This window comes from Ursus arctos, unplaced genomic scaffold, assembly GCF_023065955.2.
Source record: "Ursus arctos isolate Adak ecotype North America unplaced genomic scaffold, UrsArc2.0 scaffold_6, whole genome shotgun sequence".
NCBI lineage: Eukaryota > Metazoa > Chordata > Mammalia > Carnivora > Ursidae > Ursus > Ursus arctos.
Genome location: NW_026623078.1, coordinates 47,256,853 through 47,278,594, shown reverse-complemented (window position 1 = coordinate 47,278,594; position 21,742 = coordinate 47,256,853). Strand labels below are relative to the sequence as shown.

At 42.1% G+C, this 21,742-nt stretch overlaps 1 long non-coding RNA gene across 1 annotated transcript; it reads right to left on the bottom strand.

The window, feature by feature from the left end:
- Positions 1-826: 826 nt before the first annotated feature.
- LOC130542894 (uncharacterized) lies at positions 827-15,982 on the bottom strand. Its single transcript, XR_008957766.1, has 3 exons — positions 15,248-15,982; positions 5,755-5,966; positions 827-1,062 (listed from the first exon to the last, which is right to left on the bottom strand). It is a non-coding gene; the product is annotated as an uncharacterized LOC130542894 (long non-coding RNA).
- Between the last annotated feature and the right edge of the window lie 5,760 nt (positions 15,983-21,742).

The following is a 21,742-nucleotide window of genomic DNA, read 5'->3' as shown; positions in this document are numbered from 1 at the left end:
TGCCTGGGGTAATGGCGGCCACACCTTACTTGGTGTAGGGGACTTGGTGTGGGGACACGAGGTTGTGCGGACCGGATGGCGGCGAGGGAGGGCACTCCCAGAGGACGAGAGAAAGGAAGGAAGCATCTTCTGTCAGGATTCTGAGGAGGGTGTACAGGAAAGGGCCGTTTCTGGATTGATTGCTGTTTCTCGGGCAACATTAGAAGCAGGATTACCTAAGAATTGAGAGCTGTTTGTGGCTGAGGAATGGGCTGTCCACAGTCATCTATGTAAGTAGCAAGGTAGGCCTGGGGGTGTCATTGGTACAAATCAATAATCGCTCAAAGAGAGGAGTATTATGACATTTTGCAGTCTTGAGAGAAAAAAATGTTTTCTGTTTATTTTGCAGCTGGCCCAATCTGTCTGTCCTCCCGCCGCAGTTAAAGGTAGGACTGCTTTTTTCTGTCTCAATTTGAGCTGGTTTTTACTCTTAAGTATCAGTCAGGTTTTTCTCTTTCAGTCCCATTCTGGCCACGAGCAGACAGTGTCAGCCCGTAGGACATTCATCTGTGAAACCCAGATCTTCACCATAATCTGGGTTGATCTGAAAGCAGTTCAGAGAACATAGCCCATAGTCAGATGAAAGGAAGGTTCTCATTCCTTCTGTTGTGAGATAAACTGCGGCTCATCTGATAGGACAATGGCTATGCATTAGCATGGACTCTGGAGGTCACCCATTTGATAACTACAACACAGACAAATATTAGCAGAATAGATCATGATCAGTGTGTGTTGTCCATTTCTTTTTTTTTTTTTTAAGATTTTTTATTTATTTATTCGACAGCGATAGAGACAGCCAGCGAGAGAGGGAACATAAGCAGGGGGAGTGGGGGAGGAAGAAGCAGGCTCATAGCAGAAGAGCCTGATGTGGGGCTTGATCCCAGATCTCCGGGATCACGCCCTGAGCCGAAGGCAGACGCTTAACCGCTGTGCCATCCAGGCGCCTCAAGTCCATTTCTAAACCAAGAGCCAATTTACTCAAAATTATGCCAGAGAACCAGTTCCATCCCCAATCTGCAGAGCCTGTGGAACCAGAGACAGGGGTATTAGTTAAATTACCTATTCTCCTGATTTCCACATTTATTTCTCAGGTCTTTTTAATAATGTTTAAGATTCTGAAGAGGTCTATAGGCATGCAGGTGCAACACTCCTCTGAGATGACCTATGTTCCACCTTGGGAGGCCTCTATGGTATCTAGAGTGTTCTATACCATCACCCATCTGATTTTATGAACCTCCTGAAGTTTTCCATCACCTTAGTGACGGTGTCTAGCTCTCCTGCTATTCTCTGAGCCAAAGTTCAGGGGATTTTTCTCATTCTTCAGGCCTTTTGTAAAGAATGGAATGAAGAGACATTGGAAAAGATAGCCCCAAATTCCTTTTGAGCGGTGAAAGTTTTTGAACTCAGATCAAAATCCAGTTTTTCTCATTCTTAGAATCACATAATCTAAGGGAATTTTATGGGTCAAGGGGACCCTGGATGATCCTGAAGGCAAGCATTAGTTTACCAAGATGGCAGATCTCTGTCCAATTTACAGGTGACAGCCAATAGGCTTTTGTGCTACAAATCTGATCCCAGGTATTAGAGGCCATTAGAAATCTGTCTTTGACCAAAGCACCATGAAGGAGTTGTCGGTATTGTAATGTCGTTGCACATTTACCAAGTGTGGTTCTAGACCAAGCAATGAAGTTTTTAGTATAGAGATCATCAAGGAGTTCGAAACCAAAATTACTTGGACCTGAGCCTCTATACTATACTTAAGATCTATGAAAGTAAGGCAGCCTCTAAATATATTCCCTTTACTCCCTAGTACTTTCTCAAGTTCTATTTCTGTGAAAGTTCAGTTACAAAAGCTCACTCTCATGGTAGGCACCCAAGTGTTGTTTGGTGCAAAAAGGAACCTCCCTTTCTGAGCCTGATGTGAGAGGGGGTTTTAGATTTCTAATGGTCTCACCTACTGTGGAGTTTGCCATCTAAAGTCTTGGTGTTTGAGTCCAATTAAGTAGAAAGCCAGCTGAATTGGTGTCAAGCCAAGGTAGTGGTACCAAATGAAGATGAATGGCTCCCAATGGGATATGCGTACAAATCCACTAGTGTGAGTAGATGTTCTAGCCAGGTCGCACCCCAGCTGTAGCCAGGTGTTGGACTCAAATCAAGGAGAGACTAAGGACATCAAGAGCAATATGAAGGGTGATATTGGGATTTCTCTGTATCCTAATTTAAACAAACTGGTACTTTTTTTTAAATTATGAGATAATCGAAAAGATTTAAACACAGACTGGATGTTAGATTTTTTTTTTTAAAGATGTAGTAGTGGTACTTTTTAAAAGTGTCTTTATCTTTTAGAGGTATATACTAAATATTTACTGCTGAAATGACAGGATGTCTGAAATTTTACTCAAAGTAATCTATTCTGTGTGATACTATAATGGTGAATGCATGCTACTATGCATTTGTCAAAACCTGTAGGGCTTTTCAGCGCAACGAACGAACCTTAATGTATGCAAATTTTTTAACACATCATTTAGGAGGTTGGGGGAATCCCAGGATGGAATGTGGAATGTGAGCAAAGCATCTGACTGCTTTATAAATGTATGAAACAACCTCACTGGAGGGGGTAGGAGAAAAAGTGCTGACCTAATTAATTTTGGAAATGATTAGAGTCTGTAAAGCTAAAGGCAAAAGTAACTACACATAAGTGCCGTGCTCTAGTTGGTATAGTTGTTTCCCAAGGGGCTACAAGTTAATTCAGAAACCACTGTTCATGTATGTTGGAATTCAGCAATTAAGTAAATGATGGCAGATAGGAGGAGCCAGATTTCCCTCTGTTCGAGTGGGAGGTTACAGACATATTATGATTAGATTGGGAGACATAGTATGAACTCATGTTTAACTTAAAAACTCATGTTTTTTAATATAGATACAGAAGGTGACATGTAGAAATATTTACATATACATATATAGTATATATACATGGCTTAATATACATACATTCTTCCTTGCTCTGATCAAGCCCAATTCTAGAAGTCCCGACTGCCCAGCTGAGGCATTTGGAAATTACCCTGCAAGTGACACAGCTGCCCTAGAGATCATGAGCAGAGGAAGAACTTGAGAGAACCAGCATTTGAATGTTAGTGGAAAATCTGGCCTCAGAGAACTTCTGCCTGAGATATGCAGTTTTTATTAAGAATTTGAGAAAATTGTGAAGGGGGGCCGGGACTACCTCTTTCTGGTCAAAGTTTGGTTTTTCTCGTGATGTAACATTAGGTAACGGGATCTTTGAGTCCTCGTATTAAAATCGACTCCTTTTATGACACAACCAGGTCATTTTCTAGGAGGGGCGAGTCACTATCCTTGTTTAAAGGTTTTAAAGAGTTGGGGTAATTCCACTGGCCTTCTGGGAGACCCAGCAAGTGGCTCTCTTCTTTTATTGTTTCGATTTCATTGGGGTTACCTTGCCCTGCTCACACGACCACTGATCTGTGTTTGTCGAGGATTCTCTTGTGGTAATTGAAAAAACCCCCTAGAGCTAGTTAAGCAAAAGTTTTCTAAGCCCAAGCAACTAGAGGAGTGGGGGTGCAGCTGGCCTTAGTCATGCCTGGAACCAGGAATTCCAGTCCCTCAAATCTGTCTTATGTTGGCTTCACTCTTGCTGGCTGGCTGGCTGGTTACACAAGACTCACATCCTGAATGGCTACATCCTTCATTTCCTCCAAAGAGGAAAGAGGAGCCTTCCTTACCAGAACCAACTAGAAAATTATAGGGAAATACTGATTAGTTCATCTATCCACCCTTGCCCCAAGAGAAGCTTATGATTGGCCTGGGAAGCAGAAAATCCCTTCTCAAAAAAGGGGGTGCTAATCTAGGCTGATAAAATAATAAATGTCTGTTTTGGGGCCTCAAATAAATCATTTTTATTTTCAAGCATTTTGAGGCTGGCTGTTCCTGGTGACCTCATAGCCTGAATTTTCCTAAATAGTTCCAGTTTCATTTAATATAATTTTTCCTTAGTAAAGATTTTTAAGTGTATAACTAAGTGTGATTTTTTGGTACACCTTTGTACAACTTCATATGAATGAACAAATCTGAAAGTGATTTGTCAAATCTTCTGTCCTTGGTTTAGGAGGCCTGATGTATTGTAGGACATATTAGAGACATTAGCAGGCATCTCTGGATCTGCCTTCTTCTGTCATTGGAGTTTTCATTTGTCTGTTGACCCACTTGAATGCGACCCTTGTGACCTTGGATCCTGCTTGTTGATCACCCAGGTCTGGGGTGTTGTGGACCTACCAACCATTGGTGAGAAGTAACGTTTTACACGTTAGGCTCTGGTGGAGCTGTGCTGCCCTTTTTATTGGCTGCCTGATAAACATCGTTCCAAGTTCCTTTGAATGAGACTCTTTCAAGACTGTCAGGGTAGAATTCGGGATTTGCAACGCCTACGTCATGACTCCCCCTCTTTTGGCTTCAGACTACACATGAGGCTGTTGAGCTCCTGGCACTCTCTAATGGTCAGGGGCAGGGGGATGGCTGGAAGGATGGCAGGAAGGGCAGGGAACTTGTGGGGACGGAAAGGCACACAGGACAGAATCCACATCTGGGATTGGAGGATAGCTGCAAGGGCGGAAAGGAAGAGGTGAGTCTGAGAACCGCTGTGAAAGAAGAATCCATAGAACCTGCCAAATACATGGATATACGGAGAGAAAAGGAGCGGGTGGTTGACGACGGCTCAGCAGGGTGGCTCTAGTCTGTGACAGCAGCAGGGGACCTACTCAACTATTCATAGAAATGGGGAGTTTGGAGCGAGAGCACGAAGCTGCGTGGTTTCAGACATACTGAGGCTGGAAGAACTAGAAACCTGCCTTTCAGGTCATTGGAAACCCAGGGCCACTTTTCGTGAATGTTCAGGAAGGGAAGTGCAGAGGGTTAGAAACCCCAGCCCCAGGTCAAAGGTCACCCCAGTCAGGGGTCAGAGGGCACCAGAGGAGCCACACAGCTCAGCAACCCCAAGTCTTCTCCAGTTCTCCATATACTCATATCTAGCCCTGGCAGCGTTGAGACCAGTCAGCTGGAATATATCGTTTTCTTTCCTCTTTTCTTTTTTTTTTAAACTTCTTATTATAGAGAACTTAAAAAATAAGCTAGGGTAGAAAGAACATAATGGACACCCATGTTCCCATCACGCAGCCTCAGCAACGATCAAATCATGGTCCATCTTGTCTTCTTCCGCCTGCACCCACTTCTCCCTGTGATTGTGATTTTGAAGCAAATTCCAGACATCACATCTTTCATTATAAATATTTCAGTATGAATTTCAAAAGATAAGGACTCTTTTTTAAACACAAAAGCACAATACCATTATTATGCCTTAAAAATTGAGTGATATATTATTCATGTCAAGTCAGGTTCACATTTCCATTAAAAAAACACACAACTAGTTTATTTGAATCAGAATTCAAATTAGGCCACAGATTGGGATTGGCTGATAAGCTTTTAAGTCTCTTTTACCCTGTGGATTCTCTCTCTACCCCCCACCCCGGGGCCTCGCTCTTCCTCCAAGTGCCCACCACCCATTGTCCTCACAGCTGTGCCCCACTTTCTTGCTGCCTGTGGAGGTATTTGGAGTCACCCTTGTTCTGTGCCTTCAATGAAGGACACTCCTGTCCTGCACACAGGCCTGAGGAAGCAGCAGGTTGCACCATCGTGCAAACACACCTGGTCTCAGATTGGTGGATCAAGCCAACTTGGTCACCTGTGTCCCAGGAATGCCCAGGTGGCTGCTTCACTCTGCCTTGCAGCAGAGCCAGGAGCAGTAAGTCCTTCTTTGCCTTGGAAAGTTCTGGAAAGAGGCTGGGCTCATCACAAAGGTCTCTCTTCAGAAGGAAATGCTGGGCAGGGCTTCTGAGCCGTAATAGGAAACCTGTGAGCTGAGAAGCAGAGTCAGTTCAACTCCCTTTCTCCAACTACCCAGACACCCCCAAATCTCAGCGTCCATCACAGCTTTGCTTCGGCACCTGAGGCCTCTGGCACAAGGTTAACTCAGTACCAGCAGATACCCAATGCCTCTCAAAATGTACTATAAGATGTAGATTAGTATAAAGGATATGGTGGCTTCAATGATGAAAATGAAGATGTGTGGGGAAAGGAACAATGGATAGCTTGGTTCTGATGGGGGTTGAGCGGGCTCTAGCAGGGGGAGCAGCCCTGGACAGGTCCAGATGGGGCTGCAAAGTGGGCAGCCCAACACGAAGGCCCTGGGTCTTAGTGAGTAGCCTGGATGGGGAAGGCAGGAGATACGCCGGGCAAGGAAACTGTCATCTTCCTGCACATCGAGATGGCCATTGTGCTGCTGCAGAGAAACAGATTAAGTTCTGGGCAAGAGGGGTTAAACGTTGTTGAGGTGGAAACCCGCATCTTTTGTTCCTCCTTTCCCTTGAAGATAAAACCAGTGTGTGCAGAATGAAAGAAGACTTGAAAGAAGTGGGTATGAGAAGCAAGAAAACCCCCGTGCCTGGTACTGATTTCTATGCCAGTGTAGCTCCTTTCTCACCAAAAGCCCATGAAAGGGTCTCTGCTCTGAGGCACAGCTGGTTCCAAGGTGCCCTGGGCATGGCTGGAGCTGAGCCCGGGCCAGGAATGGCTTCAGATGGCTGCCCTCGAGATTCCCACAGGCCCCTCCAGCCACCACCTCCGAAAGGAGGAGGGACGCGACTCTAGCACCATCCAAACTCATTCCTGCAGGAATTCTGCCAGGAACTACTTTGAGCCGCATGGAGCCAGGCTAGCTATATTCAGCCCATGAGCCCTTTCCCTTGCCCTCTGAACAGGATGCAGGACCCTGAAACCCTCACGGGGAAGCTGCAGAGGCCGCTGAGTCAGCCCTGGTGAATGGCCAACCTCTTCAACCCCTCTGCAGGCCCCGGGGCCCCCAGGACAGCCCGCGGGGGCGCGCGAGGCGGTGACGCTGGCTGCACAAGGAGGTGCTGTGCTGGTGAAGTCGGCCTCAGGCTTGCGCAGAACCCTACGGTACTAACAGAAGCAAAGGAGCTGGTTTTACTGGGCTTGGAAATTCCGCCGCTAAGTGATCTGGAGATGAGTCAGGATCTTGTTTCCCTGGAATAGAATTTTTTTTTTTTTTTTTTTTTATTGCTTGTTGCTCTTCTAAGATCATTTTCTTCCTCTGACTTAGACAAATAATATAGGGAAAGTGATCAGGGTGGGGGAAAATCATGGGCGATACACTTTCAAATTACAAACCTGAGAAAAAGAGACGCGTGTGAGAGGTTTTTTCTGTTTTTCACTGTGGATGAATTACACAGCAAAGTGCTATAGAAACGAATTATGACACCAAAAATTCTCTGCCTGGCTTCTGGTTGTTGATACATTTTAATCCTTATGTGTGATATTAACAATTTTAGTGTATATTAATTACCTGCCATCTGGCCCATTTATTTTAAATATAGCTTCTGAATTAATGGATTTTTATGTGCTTTTTCTTTTGTTTATATATGTATATGTGTGTGTATATATATACACACACATACATCTTCTTTTTTCCATAATCTAAAGTGGGGAGAAACGCAACACTTATTTTTAGAAGCTCATTCGCTGAAGTTGAAAGAGATAAAAATGTATTTCCTCTCTTAAAGTTGTTTGATAACCTGAAATCAGTAAAGCATCCAAGATGTAAAAGTCTGAGATTCAAACCTTAACGTCATAAGATTACAATAGATAAAATAGAGTGACGCAGTTTTCTCTGAACGGGAAATAGACACTGTGTATGGATTAAAGGAGCAAACACACATGCAACACTTACTCAGTGCCAGGTACTATGTAGACACTTACAGGTATTGACTCATTTAATCTTCATGACAGTTCTAGGGAGTAGGCATTATCATGACCCCCATTTTATGGATGAAAAAATAGAGGCACTGAGAGGTTAAATAACTTGCTAAGGGTCAAACACTAGGAAGTGAAGGAGCTAGCACAAAAATCCAAGCTGCCTGGTCCCAGAGCCACATTCTGCTCTATATGCAGTGTTTCTCAAAAAAAAAAAAAAAAAAAAAAAAAGAAAAGAAAAAAAGAAGAAGAAGAAGAGGGGGAGGAGGAGGAGGTCCTCCTCTCCTTAGGAGACAAAGGACCCTCAAGACACCTGCCTTGAGTTGAGTCCTTGTGTGGGGATGAGGTTCACAAGTTAAGGTGCTCCTAGTGACAAGAATACAAGAATAATGTTCTTGTTCAGAGAGGTTAGTCTGCCTCAGACTGTGTGGCTGGACAGGTTTCGAAGTCATTGTGTCACATCAAGAACACATGAAACTGCTTTGAGGCATTTGTAAATAAAGGTTTTAGAAAAAAACTAATATTTAATAATTCAAAGGATTTTTAAAATCACCGACTACGTGAAAGCCCATCTTTCAAGCAAACCATAATACAAATAAATATAAGGCGGTAGCATTAGTTTTATGGAAATAACACAGTTCTTACCCTCAGTATTTTTAGAATCTAATGGATCATTGAGACTATGCACGCGAAAGTTTACAAGTGTGATTCATATTGTGGAAATGTCATATGGCTCCATAACTAACTGACTTGTTGCTGTTTCTTACTCTCTGTATCTTCTACCTAGAATATAAGGTCCACGAGAATAGTTACCTTGTTTACCTTGTTTCCTGCTGTAGTACAGTGCCTGGTACACAGCAGGTGTCCAATAAATGAACACTGAACAAATGAATGAGCAAGCGAGTGAGTGTATTGCTAGCCTTGTTGAGGCCGTGGGCTTGGGGAAGTGATTTGAGGATGAGACTGGCATTTTAAGGATGGGACCGAAAGAGGAGGCAGAACGCAGCAGGATAAGGGCAACCACAGAAAGTGGAAGCCAAGAGTAGGGGTGCAGTTCGGGAAGTGGTGAGCAGCATTAGGAAGCGCTACAGAAAGATTTAGAAGAGTGAGAATTGGGAAAACACTGTTGCATTTGGTCTTGGGGCTGAAAAGAGGGGCAACAGCAGGAGAGAAACTGCAGTGGGACCCCATTTGCAAGGGACTTAAGGAGTAATTGAGATGCTAGACAGGAAGTTTGGCAGTGAATGGAAGGAAAGAGAGATGACAGCATTGGACATTTTCTTGCAAATGCAATGACATTGTTAATTCAATAGAGAAGTGTCCTGTTGTTACTTTGTTACTGTCTCAAGTGGAGGCTCCCTCTCACTTGTCCTTTGTCCTAAGAGAACAAAAGGGGCCTTGAATTTCACAAGTGCCCCAGTGATGCTTCTGAGAGCTCAGGCTTTGGAATCAGAATGCCCTAGTTCAAATCCCAGTTCTTCCTATTACCAGCTGTGAGACCTGAGGGAGATGGCTTAATTCCCTAAGTTTTCTCATCAGTAAAGTGGGGATTCAGTCACTGAACATTAGTCACTGAATATTAAGTTTTACCATGTGCCAGACACTGTTCTGGTGGGGAGGTTAGCATACCATGGGAAATAGATCTCTGTACAATTCCAAAGACATGAAGCCAACTAGTATTTTAAAATTATACCTTGGCTTCCACTTCTAGGAAAATGGAGTTAGATGCACTTTTTCCTATTGGTCCCACTAAGTACAGCTAAAAACCCTGGACATAGTATATAAGACATGAGACGATCCTGAAAGGTGGAGAGAAGGGACAGACTAGGGACTGTGGGATCCAAAGCACACCCTGGTGATGAGTTGTCTGGGTTTTCTCTTAGTTTCATGTATACCAGACTTAGAGCTGAAGAAGCTGGCAACCTAGAAATGCCAACGGGAGCAAACAAATAAAAAAAAATCCCCAACAAAAGCCTGTTCTCTCAAAGTCCAGGAAAAGGGCGGCCTACCAAGACTAAAAACTTTTAGACAGTAATCACTTACTCCAGCTAAAAACCACAGGAGAGGGGCGACTGGGTGGCGCAGTCGGTGAAGTGTCTGACTCTTGATTTCAGAGCAGGTCATGATCTCAGGGTGGTGAGATCAAGCCCTGCACTGGGCTCCATGCTGGGCATGGAACCTGCTTAAGATTTTCCCTCTCCCTCTCCCTCTGCCTCCCCCCCACCCAACAAAACAAAAACACAGGAGAAATGGTGGCCCCGCTCCCACCCACAGCAGTAAAGCAGGGAGCAGGAGCCTAGACTTCCTGCTTCACCAGGCTTTAGCAAAGAACTCCAACTGCGCACCACATACACACACACACACTCATACATGCTGGGGTGCTATCAGAGCAGGCCATAGAGAGCTGGGACTTTTATTCCCATATGACTGTAGCAAGGCCCCTGCCACCACAGGATCAGTAGAGACCACATGGGGAATCTGAACTCTACCCACAGACTGCAGTAATAAAGTACCCCTCCCTCTCCCTCTCCCTGCTCGAGTGGTGTCAAAGGAGCCGTCAGGACTTTCACCACTGCCCAGACGTAAGGAAACCCCCTTCCTGTAGCATCAGCCATAACAAAGCACCTCTGCCCCTCCCAGGCAGGCTGGTGTAATAGTAGTGGATGCCTCGTGGGATCTAGAGCTCCCACCCCTGCTCAGCAGCAACTAGGAGCCCCTTCCCTCTCCAGCGTGAACAGAGGTCAAGTGATGAATGTGGCCTCCTACCCCCTCAGCCCCACACTCCCCCACCCTGGCAGTAACAAGGCAGTGCTCCTCCCTTCCTCTGCCAGATTGGCATCAGAACAGCCAGTGAAAACAGGAAGTTTAAGTAAGATCGGAGTCTCATAACACAATATCCAAAATGTCCAGTTTTTGATTGAAAACCACTCATCTGCCAAATATTAGAAAAATCTCAAGACAAAAGATCATCAATAGATGCCAACACTAAAGTGGCAGAGATGTTAGAATTATCTGACAAAGGTACTAAAGGAGCCATCTGAGAATGCTTCAAAAAGCAATTACAGACATGTTTGAAACGTGAAAAAAATCAAAAGTCCAAGTAAAGAAATGTAGTCTCAGTACAGAAATAGAAGGTAAAAAGAACCAAATGGAAACTTCAGAACTTAAAAATACAATAACAGAAGTTAACTTGGTGGATGTGCTCCATAGAAGGGTGCAGGGGCCAGAGAAAAATGAAATCTGTGAGCTAGAATATACAGCAACAGAAATTGCCCAATCTGAAAAATAAAGAGAAAATAGACTAGGAAGAAGAAGGAGAAGAAGAAGACAGAGAGAGGGGGAGGGAGGGAAGGAAAGGAAGAAAGGAAAGGAAGGGATGGGGGGAAAGAAGAAAGGAAGGAAGGAAAAGAAAGAAAGAATGAATGGAAGGGAAGGAGGGAGGAAGGAAGGAAGGAGAAAGAAAAAAAAGAAAGAAAGGAAGAAAGAAAAGGAAAGGAAAGAAAAGAAAAAAGAGAAAGAAAGCCAGCAGAGGCTCAAGGACCTGTGGGCCCACAACAAAAAATCTAACATTTCTGTCAGCCAAATCACAGTATGTGAGGAGAAAGTGAGCAAAGCTGAAAAAATACTTATAGAAATAATGGCTGAAAACTTTCCAAATTTGACAAAAGACATAAACCTACAGATTCAAGGTGTGAGTGAATCACAAACAGGATAAACCAAAGAAATCCATACCAACTCAAACTTCTCAAAATTGAATATAGAATTTTTTAAAAAGATTTTATTTATTTATTTGACAGGGAATCACAGTGAAAGAGGGAACACCAGCAGGGGCAGTGGGAGAAGGAGAAGCAGGCTTCCTGCTGAGCAGGGAGTCTGATGCAGGGCTACATCCCAGCACCCTGGGATCGTGACCTGAGCCAAAGGCAGACGCTTAAAGACTGAGCCACCCAGGCACCTCTCAAAACTGAATATAGAATTTGTTCTTATATTTACTTCAATGTAATTTTATGCCTGCTGAGTATAATAATAAAATTTAGAGCTTTTTTTTTTTTTTAAACTAAGACAAAAAAATCTTGAAAGCAGAGAGAAGTAATACCTTACATGTAGAACAAAAACAGCTTGAAGGATAGCAGATTTCCCATCAGAAACCATGGAGGCCAGAAGAAAATGGCGCATTTTACAAGTGATGAAATGAAAAAACTGACAACCCAGAATTCTATGTCCAGTGAACATATCTTTCAAAAATGAAGGGAAAACCAAGACATTATCAGCTGAAGAAAAACTAAATGAATTTGTCATCAGCAGACTTATCTTAAGAGAATGACTAAAAGAAGTTCTGTTAGAGAAACAGAAAAGAAATGAAAAAGAAAAGAATCCTAAAATATCAGGAAGAAAGAAAGAACAATAGAAAGAGTAGAAGTTAAAAGTAAATACATTTCCTTCTTCTCTTAAGCTTCTGAATTATGTTTGATGGTTGAACCAAAAATTATAACACTGTCTGTTGTGCTTGTAAATGTATGTAGAGGAGGGGCGCCTGGGTGGCTCAGTTGATTAAGCATCTGAATTTTGATCTCAGGGTCATGAGTTCAAGCTCCACACTGGGTTCCACACTGGGTTTGGAGCCTACTTAAAAAAAAATGTATGTATGTGAACAAAATACTTTAAAGAATTTATAAGCAGGGGAAGGCAAAAGGATGTAAAGGGATTTAAGTTTTTTTTTTTTTAAGATTTTATTTATTTGACAGAGCAAGAGAGAGAGCACAAGCAGAGGGAGTGGCAGGCAGAGGGAGAGGGAGAAGCAGGCTCCCCGCTCAGCAGGCAGCCTGATGCAGGGCTCAATCCCAGGACCCTGGGATCATGGCCTGAGCCAGTGCTTAACTGACTGAGCCACCCAAGCATCCCAGATTTAAGTTTTCTATACTTGACTTAAACAATAAAATATTGACACCATTAGACTATAATAAATTATGCATCTATAAAGTAATAGCTGGAGCAACCATTAAAAAAGCTACAAAGAGATACACCCCAAACAAACACCATAGTCCTAAGAGAATGTATAGAATAATTTTAAAATAAAAATTAAAGTTAAAAAAAACCCTCTATAGATAAAAATAGAATTCCAAAAATTGTACAAGTAATCCACAAAAAAACCCAAAAATAAATAAATAGAAAAATAAATAGAACAAATAGAAAACAAAAAATAGAATGGCAGATTTAAGTCCTAATATCAATAATTATATTAAATGTAAATGATCTAATCAAAAGCAGGAGACACCACCTTCTATTTGTCAGAATGAGCTAGGATCAAGCATTGGTAAGATGTGGAGAAAAGGGGGCCCTAGTGCAGTGTTGGTGGGAATATAAATTAGTGCAGCCACTTTGGAAAACAGTATGGAGATTCCTCAAAAAAATAAAAATATCATACGATATGATCTAGTAATTCTCCTATTGGGTATTTACCTGAGGAACACAAAACACTAACTCAAAAAGATACATGCGCCCCAATGTTTATTGTAGCATATTTACAATAGCCAAGATATGAAAACAACCCAAATATTTATCAATAGATGAATGGATAAGAAGATGTGGTACACACACACACACACACACACACAGAGGAATATTAACCATTAAAAACGAATGAGATCTTGCCATATGCAAAACGAGGTATTATGCTAAGTGAAATAAGACAAAGACAAATACCATATAATTTCACGTATATATATGGAATCTCAAAAACAAAATAAAAACAGAAACAGAATCATAAACACAGGGAACAAACTAGTGGTTTCCAGAGGAGGAGTTGGAGCAAGGTTCGGGAAATAAGTGAAGGGGATTAAGAGTTACAAACTTCAAGTACAGCATAGAATATAGTCAATAATATTGTAATAACATTGTATGGTGACAGATGGTAATTATAGTTACCATGGGGAGCATATCATAATATACAGAATTGTCAAATCATGATGTTGTACACCCGAAACTAAAAGAACATTGTGTCTCAACTGTACTTCAATAAATAAATAAAAATAATTCAAAAATGTAAGTGATCGAAATCCATCAATTGAAAGACAAAGATTGGCAGGATGGAATAGAAAATATGACCCAACTGAATGCCGTCTACAAGAAACTCACTTAGATATAACTGTATAGGTAGGTTGAAAGTAAAAAGATAGAGAAAGACATATCATGCAAACATTAATTGAAAGAAAGCAGAAGTGGCTATAATAATATCAATAAAGTACACTTTAGAGTGAAGAAATTTACCCGCAATAGGCATATTATGTAATGATGAAAGGATTAATCCAGCAAGGAGACATAGCAATCTTAAATATGGTGGAGGTACCAAACAGTGAGCTACGAAATACAGGAAGCAACAGGTGCTAGACTGAAAAGGAGGAGAGAAATCCACAGTTATGGTTGGAGAATCCAGTATCCTTCTCTCTGCAATTGATAGACACCTAGACATAGAATCAGCGAGGATATAGAACATCATCAAGTAACAGGATTCAACTGACATTTACAGAACACCTCACCCAAAAATAGCAGAATGCACAGTCTTTTCAACTGCCCATGGAACATATGCCAAGATAGGATTATAACCAAATTTCACAATTTAGAAAACTCTATTAATCACACCTATTGTCCCTTGAAATATTTAGAAATAACCATTGGGTTTATATTGGAGTTAGTTTATCAAAGGCGAAGATTTAAATTGTATTTCACTTTCATTACAAATTGATGTTGACTGCATTTTATCTGCCACAACAGATAACTCCTCTCTTCCCTTCCCAAATAGGGGGCAGGGGAAGCACTCACGTTAAGCAAACCCAAATTACGAAAATCTGTATTTACAAAGATGTTTTCACATTCACAGATGGTTTCATAAAAGATTGGCCAAAATATTGCTCTACTGGAAGCTCCCCTATTTAAGCCTAAATTCTCTTTCCTAACCAAGAAGTACTTTCTACTTCTTTCTTTCTTTCTTTCTTTCTTTTTCTTTCCCTTTCTTTCTTTCTTTCCCTCTCTCTCTTTCTTTCTTTCTTTCTTTCTTTCTTTCTTTCTTTCTTTCTTTCTTTCTTTCTTTCTTTCTTTCTTTCTTTCAGCATATGTACACAAGAGAGTGTAAAAGGGGAGAGAGGCAGAGGGAGAGGGAGAGAGACTATCTCAAGCAGGCTCCAGGCTGTGTGGAGCCCAAGGCAGGGCTCGATCCCACAAACCCTAAGCTCATGACCTGAGCCAAAATCAAGAGTTCAACACCCAACTGACTGAGCCACCCAAGTGCCCCTGTACATTCTACTTGTATAGAAAATTTCTTACATTAACAAAAGCACATGTACAGTGGCTATGACAAAAGTTTGTCATTTACCTTCTCGGGACATGCGAACAAACGCATAAGCGCACACTTGATTAGCGTGGTCACACAGCGGCAAGATGATGGTTGGGCCTTTTCCTCAGCGAAGGATGTGGCACACACGTCTCATCCCCTCAGGCTCTCAGCCCCTCTCTTGACCAGACCGTTGTGGTTATGAATGACAGAAATTGAACTCAAACTTGCATAAGCAAAAGGAGGAATTTACTGGAAGGCTCATAAAGCCAAACTGTTGGCAGGACAAGGCGTGCTGTGGCGTCATAGATATCTTTGCTTACCCAGCTTGCAACAGAGCATCCAGTTTGCTGAATGACTGACTAATATATCTTTTTTTTTGGGGGGGGGGGTAACAAAACTCCCTGGGCAACTGATTTCAGGTGTAGACAATGAGGAGTTGGAACCACCAATGGACTCAGTGATGTGTGTGAAGTAGTGACTGGCCTAGCACAAGAAAGTCCTGATGTTCACCAGGGAGAATGAAGAGGCCTATCCCTAGGATAGGTTCGCACTTAACATTTAACCGCATTCTCTACTCCCTAGTGTGGTTTCCTTGGTTCAGGCAAGATAAGACTCCAAACAGGAAGTATCATGTCAATCTAAATAGTGATTTACATTACAATTACACATCAAATGAGTTATATCCCAGAAATGCCATTAGAAAAAAAAAATTCCTATCTGGGGAGTTTGCATCAAGATTGAAAAATTTTAAAATCAAGACACACACAAGGACACTTCTCCTTTCTCCCTTTGAACAAAGAGAAAAAATGAAGAGCCAAATGACTCTTTTTTTTTTTTCCCATTTAATTATGGGAGAAAATTTACCAGTGACAAGAAAATGCCCTTTGCCCCAGAAAACAATGTGTCCATGCACTGGGCATTCTGGGCAACTGCAGAACCAGGCCCAGGCCTCTCGGTGGACTGCTCTGTGGTCAAGATGGGAGAGTAGCCTTTCCACAAAGCAGTCATTCCTCATATCTGTGTCTGCCCCAATTTCCTCTTCTCTCCTGCTTCTCCATCCCCCTAAGTGTATTTTCTAGGAACATTCCATGAGCCAGGACCAGTGCAGCTGCCCTGGCAATCAGCTGCAGTAGTAACTCTTCCTCTGACAGGAGCAAAATAAGTGTCTTCGACCTCCAGTTCTCACCAGGACCCAGCTGGGTGGATCCTTCAGAGCCCATTCAGCCTGAGGCACACACTGACATAATTTTGCCTGTGACATTCAGGCAACACAAGATAAATTTCATCTACTGTTCATCCTCTCTCTCTCTCTCTCTCTCTCTCACACACACACACACACACACACACACACACACAGGCACGCTCATGAAAAGGTCAGAGAGAGTAAGAGCTTGCCCCCCCAGAACTAGTTTAAGAGGTGAGCTGAACAGCTGTGTGGGGCGTGTTCAGTCCGTATGAACCAGTAAACATCACAGGAATAACAGGTCCCACAAGCATCTCCTCACATAACCAGTATATGGAAACTGGTCGCGCTCCCACAGAAGAAGACAGTGCCTTGAGTGGGGAAAATGGTCCCCGTGGGCACCGGCTCCATCCACACTAAATGAACCATGAAATTTTATTTAAATGAATATTAGTTTGGATAGAGCTAAATTATTAGTCTGCTTCATATTCCTGGGTCAAGCCGAGACCCAACATGCCATTTCTCTTATGATGGCTCATGTCTGAGCTAGCACTTCAGGCAACAAAAGGAAAATCCTGTTTTCTTTTGTAGCTGTCCAAAACTAAGAAAAAAGAAAAAGGTCGAGATGATTTATAATTGTGTAATATGTTGAGAATCACTGCCCAATTCTCAAAGAGTCTTTTATTTTTAACAAAGAGGAGTTGGAACATTTCTTTAAAAAGTGACCTCCTCTAATTGATTTAAAATACCCTTCAGATTCAAATTGGAAATTGAGTGTACGCTCAACAAGGCTGATGGCATTGGTTCAGTTGGGCGACCATCTGTGGCCCCATACTCCACATCTTGCCTCACATTCATTTCATGTGGGTTTACACGGAAAAAAATACACACACACAAATACTAAAATTGTGAGAGAAATGTTTTTTTATAATCTTCCAGTGGGCAAAGAATATACAGAATTAAAGGATAAACAAAGGACTTTTAAATACATGAAAAGATGTTCAAATTCATCCATAATAAGAGAAAGACAAATGAAACTGTATGGAGAAGTGATAGAAATCAATAAATCCTGTGTTCCATTCTACCCTGGAAATCTTGTAACTATTGGCAAATGTTATTATGCTGGCTTTTCATAGAACATTCCATGGGATGTGGCCTACACCACTTTATTTGGTTATTCAAGGAAAGGTTGACTTCAGAAGGCTGAGGGCCTTAGGTACAATTTAGATTACAATTGCAAAATAAGAGAACATATTCCTACTAAATTAACATTCTATAGAATAAAAATTAAGAATATTTTTCTAGTATCTTTTTACATTGTATTACTAAGCTAAAATGCAGACTAAAAAACAGCATATAGAATATCCCAATATTGTATATTTTGTATGTCAAGGAAAAAATTGGAAGAACATAGACCAAAATGTTAATGATGGTTATCTCTTACCTAGTAAAATTATAGTTGAATTTTAAAATACTTTTTCTTTATACTTTTGTATTTCTTTTTCTCAATATTTCTACAATGAGCACATGTACATTACTTGTATAAAAAAATAAGCGCATTAATTAAAAAAAAAAATCTCTCCCAGGAAAGAGTGCATGATACATTCCTCCAAGCCAAGACTCAGATTTCTAACAACCACATGGGATAACTTACAAAGAATGGAAGAAGTGTCTTTATGTTGATTTAGGTGAGAACTTTCTCAACTTGTTTGTCAATTTAGGAGATTAATATAGGATAGAATCACTGCAACAAGAGATTAATATAAGACGTAGTGAAATAGCTTCTCAAATCATTAATGTTGACTTCCTAAAAAATCTTTGGAGCACCCGTAAAAGGGATCCTGTGGTTTTGAACAGCTCTTGAACTTGCTCTCTGAGAAATTTAATCTGTAGGCCTGTGTTTAAATACACGCAGGATATTATTATATAACTGAGCAGCTGGGAAGATTAATCGTGATTAAAAATAAAAAGGGAAAACACACAGTACACCAGGGCAGGACTGTTTTATGAGAAAAGGGTAACTTGAAGGGAAACAATATTTGTACAGGGTAATGAAAAGTCAAGCCACAGACTTATCAAATAAGAATAAAGACATTGTATCTCATGCGACTCAAAAGGTACTGCTTACCCAAAGAAATGATTACATTGGAATGAATGCAAATACTCTCCGTGAGCCTATACACAAAATACATGTATTATGGACCATTTTCAAATTTCATGCCCATTCTTAAAAGCCAAACACTTGAATGTGTCTGTGATTTCTCTTTCCTTCCTCACACCCTCCTTTGCCGGGGTACCCAACAACCTCGTTTCTCGAACGCCCGGGCACTGCCTCGCCGCACACCTTCCACACGCATTTCCAGTTTCGGCCTGCACGTCTGAGCCCCAACGTGTTCACGTTTCCTCAGAGCCCAGCGCCCCGCCTCATACTACAGCACGTTCATTCAGATAGAGAGATGCACACAGCGGCATCAGGGCCTAGGGGAGGGTCGGGGGACGAAGAGAGACATGACTACAACGTGGTCATGCACTCAAAGAACTTTGGCGAGTGCGGGACAGACGTATCAACAATAGTTACAAGCTGGCTGGCTTTGGTGGAGAAAGGGGGGGCCATGCTTGTGGTGACCACTTGTTATGAATCCACCATCCACAAATTCTCGAGCAGACACGAGCGCTTGGAGCGTAAGCGAGTAACACGGACGCAGGCGTCCGGCTGGCTGTGGGCGCGCCTGCTGGGGCTGAGGCCGGATGGAGCGCACACATTCTGTCCGACGTCACTCAAGGTCTCCGTCTTTTTCAGGTGCCATGCCTGCAAAATGAAATCTGCCGGCAGGCCTCACGGGGTGCAGGCTGCCAGTGGGTGGCTTCTGTATAATACTGACGCGTCATCTCACGTTTAGTACGTGTAAGTCCTTGTTCTAGGCACTTCACGTGTTTTCACGTACTCCTCACAACCATTGAGACTGACACTATGATTTTGCGCATTTGCTAAGTGGACCGACTGAGGCCCTGGAGAGTTCGTGTCCCTTGCTGAGGTGGCACAGCGGCTAGGGTGGGGGGAGCTGGGGTCTGGCACTAGCCATCTCCAGAGTCTACACCTTTAAAAGAAGTGCTTGAAAGCACTCTGTTGCTCTGTACCCGAACTTTTAACATTTCTTTATTCAGCTTATCATACGAATGAGTTACACGGTTAATGATTTAGCATGCCAAATCTTACTCCATTTTGTTGAACAAACTCTTTTATCTGGTGTATACAGTTTTGATGGAAAAATTCATGTCCATCTATCCATTGTTTCATGAACCTAATCACATTCCCTGCTTATCACCATCTTTCTGATCTGAAGGGTCCTAATCCTGTGTTCCAGAAAGCAGGCCCAGGGAAGGGTCTGGTGCTTCACGGATTCCCTCACTCTCCAGCTCCTCCCCCCCTCCTTCCGACCCGCTGCGATACCCTTCCCAGTTCTGGGGCTTCGTGGTTTGTTGCCCAGTCCTCTTTACAGGTACAAACGGGATAATGCTTTCTTTTCAATAACTGCGTAATGTTTACAACTCTGTGGATCTTTCTGGACAAGGCAATCGGTTATTAGGCCAGTGTCTTCAGAGAAATCCTATTTATGTGTGCTAAAACAAATCCAGGGGCACTTAGGGATTTGGTGAAATGGGCAAAATATAAACTCCCAACTCTTTGATCTTCATTCAAAATGTTTCACTGGACGAGGGGATGTAGCCACATTTTATTCACAGACTTTTCTAAGAACTCTGGACATCACATTCTGTTTTTACTCTCATGAAAGCCAAAATATTAGGAGTCTTGTGATATGCTATCTGTTTTGCCTCCTGGCCTTTGTTTCTACTGCTCCCTCAGCCAGGCCCGCCCTACATCTACACCCCCTCCCCAGACTCTGGCTCCTACCCAACCTCCCTGACACTCCTCGCATGCCACATCCCCTAACCTCCAAAGTGGTGGTGTCTCCCCTGTATATACCCCGTGCCCAGCACTTAGTATCTATTTCAGTTGCCTATTTATCTCTCACCTAATTTGTAGTTGGAACTATACTTCTTAACCTAATTTGTACCTAAAATACATATAGTCATACTTACTTTTTAGCTGTGCCCTTGAGCTTTTAAACTTGGCAGTTTATTTTACAATCTCAAGAATGGTAAAAATACATGGGTTGTGGGCTTCGGCGTTGAACGAATGTGGGTTTGGCATCCAACTCCAGTTCTAATGGCTATGTGACCTTGAACTTAACAACTCTGAGGCAGTTTTATCCTTTGGAAAATAAAGACTTCCTTCTCTGTGAAGATTAATGCAAAGGGTGCAGAGCTATCACCTGTCCAAATTCATGCTCAGCTGAGTGTTAGCTGCTATGGTATTTCTCAAGAGGAATTTAGTTTTGTGAAAAGGAGACATTTAATCAAAAAGAGAGGAAGGATACTGCGAGTTGAGTAGGAATTACTCAAGGTGTATTTTATTTTTTTATTTTTTTTAATTTTTTTTAAAGATTTTATTTATTTATTCGACAGACATAGAGACAGCCAGCGAGAGAGGGAACACAAGCAGGGGGAGTGGGAGAGGAAGAAGCAGGCTCCTAGCAGAGGAGCCTGATGTGGGGCTCGATCCCACAACGCCGGGATCACGCCCTGAGCCGAAGGCAGACGCCCAACCGCTGTGCCACCCAGGCGCCCCTCAAGGTGTATTTTATAATGATATGCAACTTTACCTACATTGAGATTAATCTGTAATTTATATTTAACATGTTACCTGTTGCTCTCCACCTATTCAATACCAAAATACATCTTAAATGGTTTAAAAATGCATCGGACTCCTTTAAAATGCTCCAATAAAAAAAAAGAAATGTGAAAAATGAAAAAGAATGTTGGCACCACTACCTAAAGGAGTGTCTTTTCTGCCATGAAGTTAGGAGTACAGTAAATGTCACTGAATAAGATGCCATTTTAATCTCTAGCATACTGGAAACATCAGTTCGTCCAAATTTCTAAGCACCAAATTTAAAACGGCTTAGAGAGTATTTTGAAATTATTTACTTAATAGTAAGTTAGCTACTGAGCCAGTAAAGAATCCAGTAATCCACTTCATGTTTAAACCCTTCTTTTTAAGACCCTTAGATAGGAACCAAGATGCTTAGCAGCTGATTGCTACCCGATTTAACCTGGGAAGACACACAGACAATGCTTACTAACAAAGAATGTCTCTACTGAACTCCACTCAGAATCCCAAGAGGAAATGTGTGCCATTTCCTTGTACTTGCCTCTTTTAGATAAGCTAAAAGGCCCTCTAAAGCCACAAAGTTAAACAAGAGGATATTCTTTCGGCATCAGCATCAACT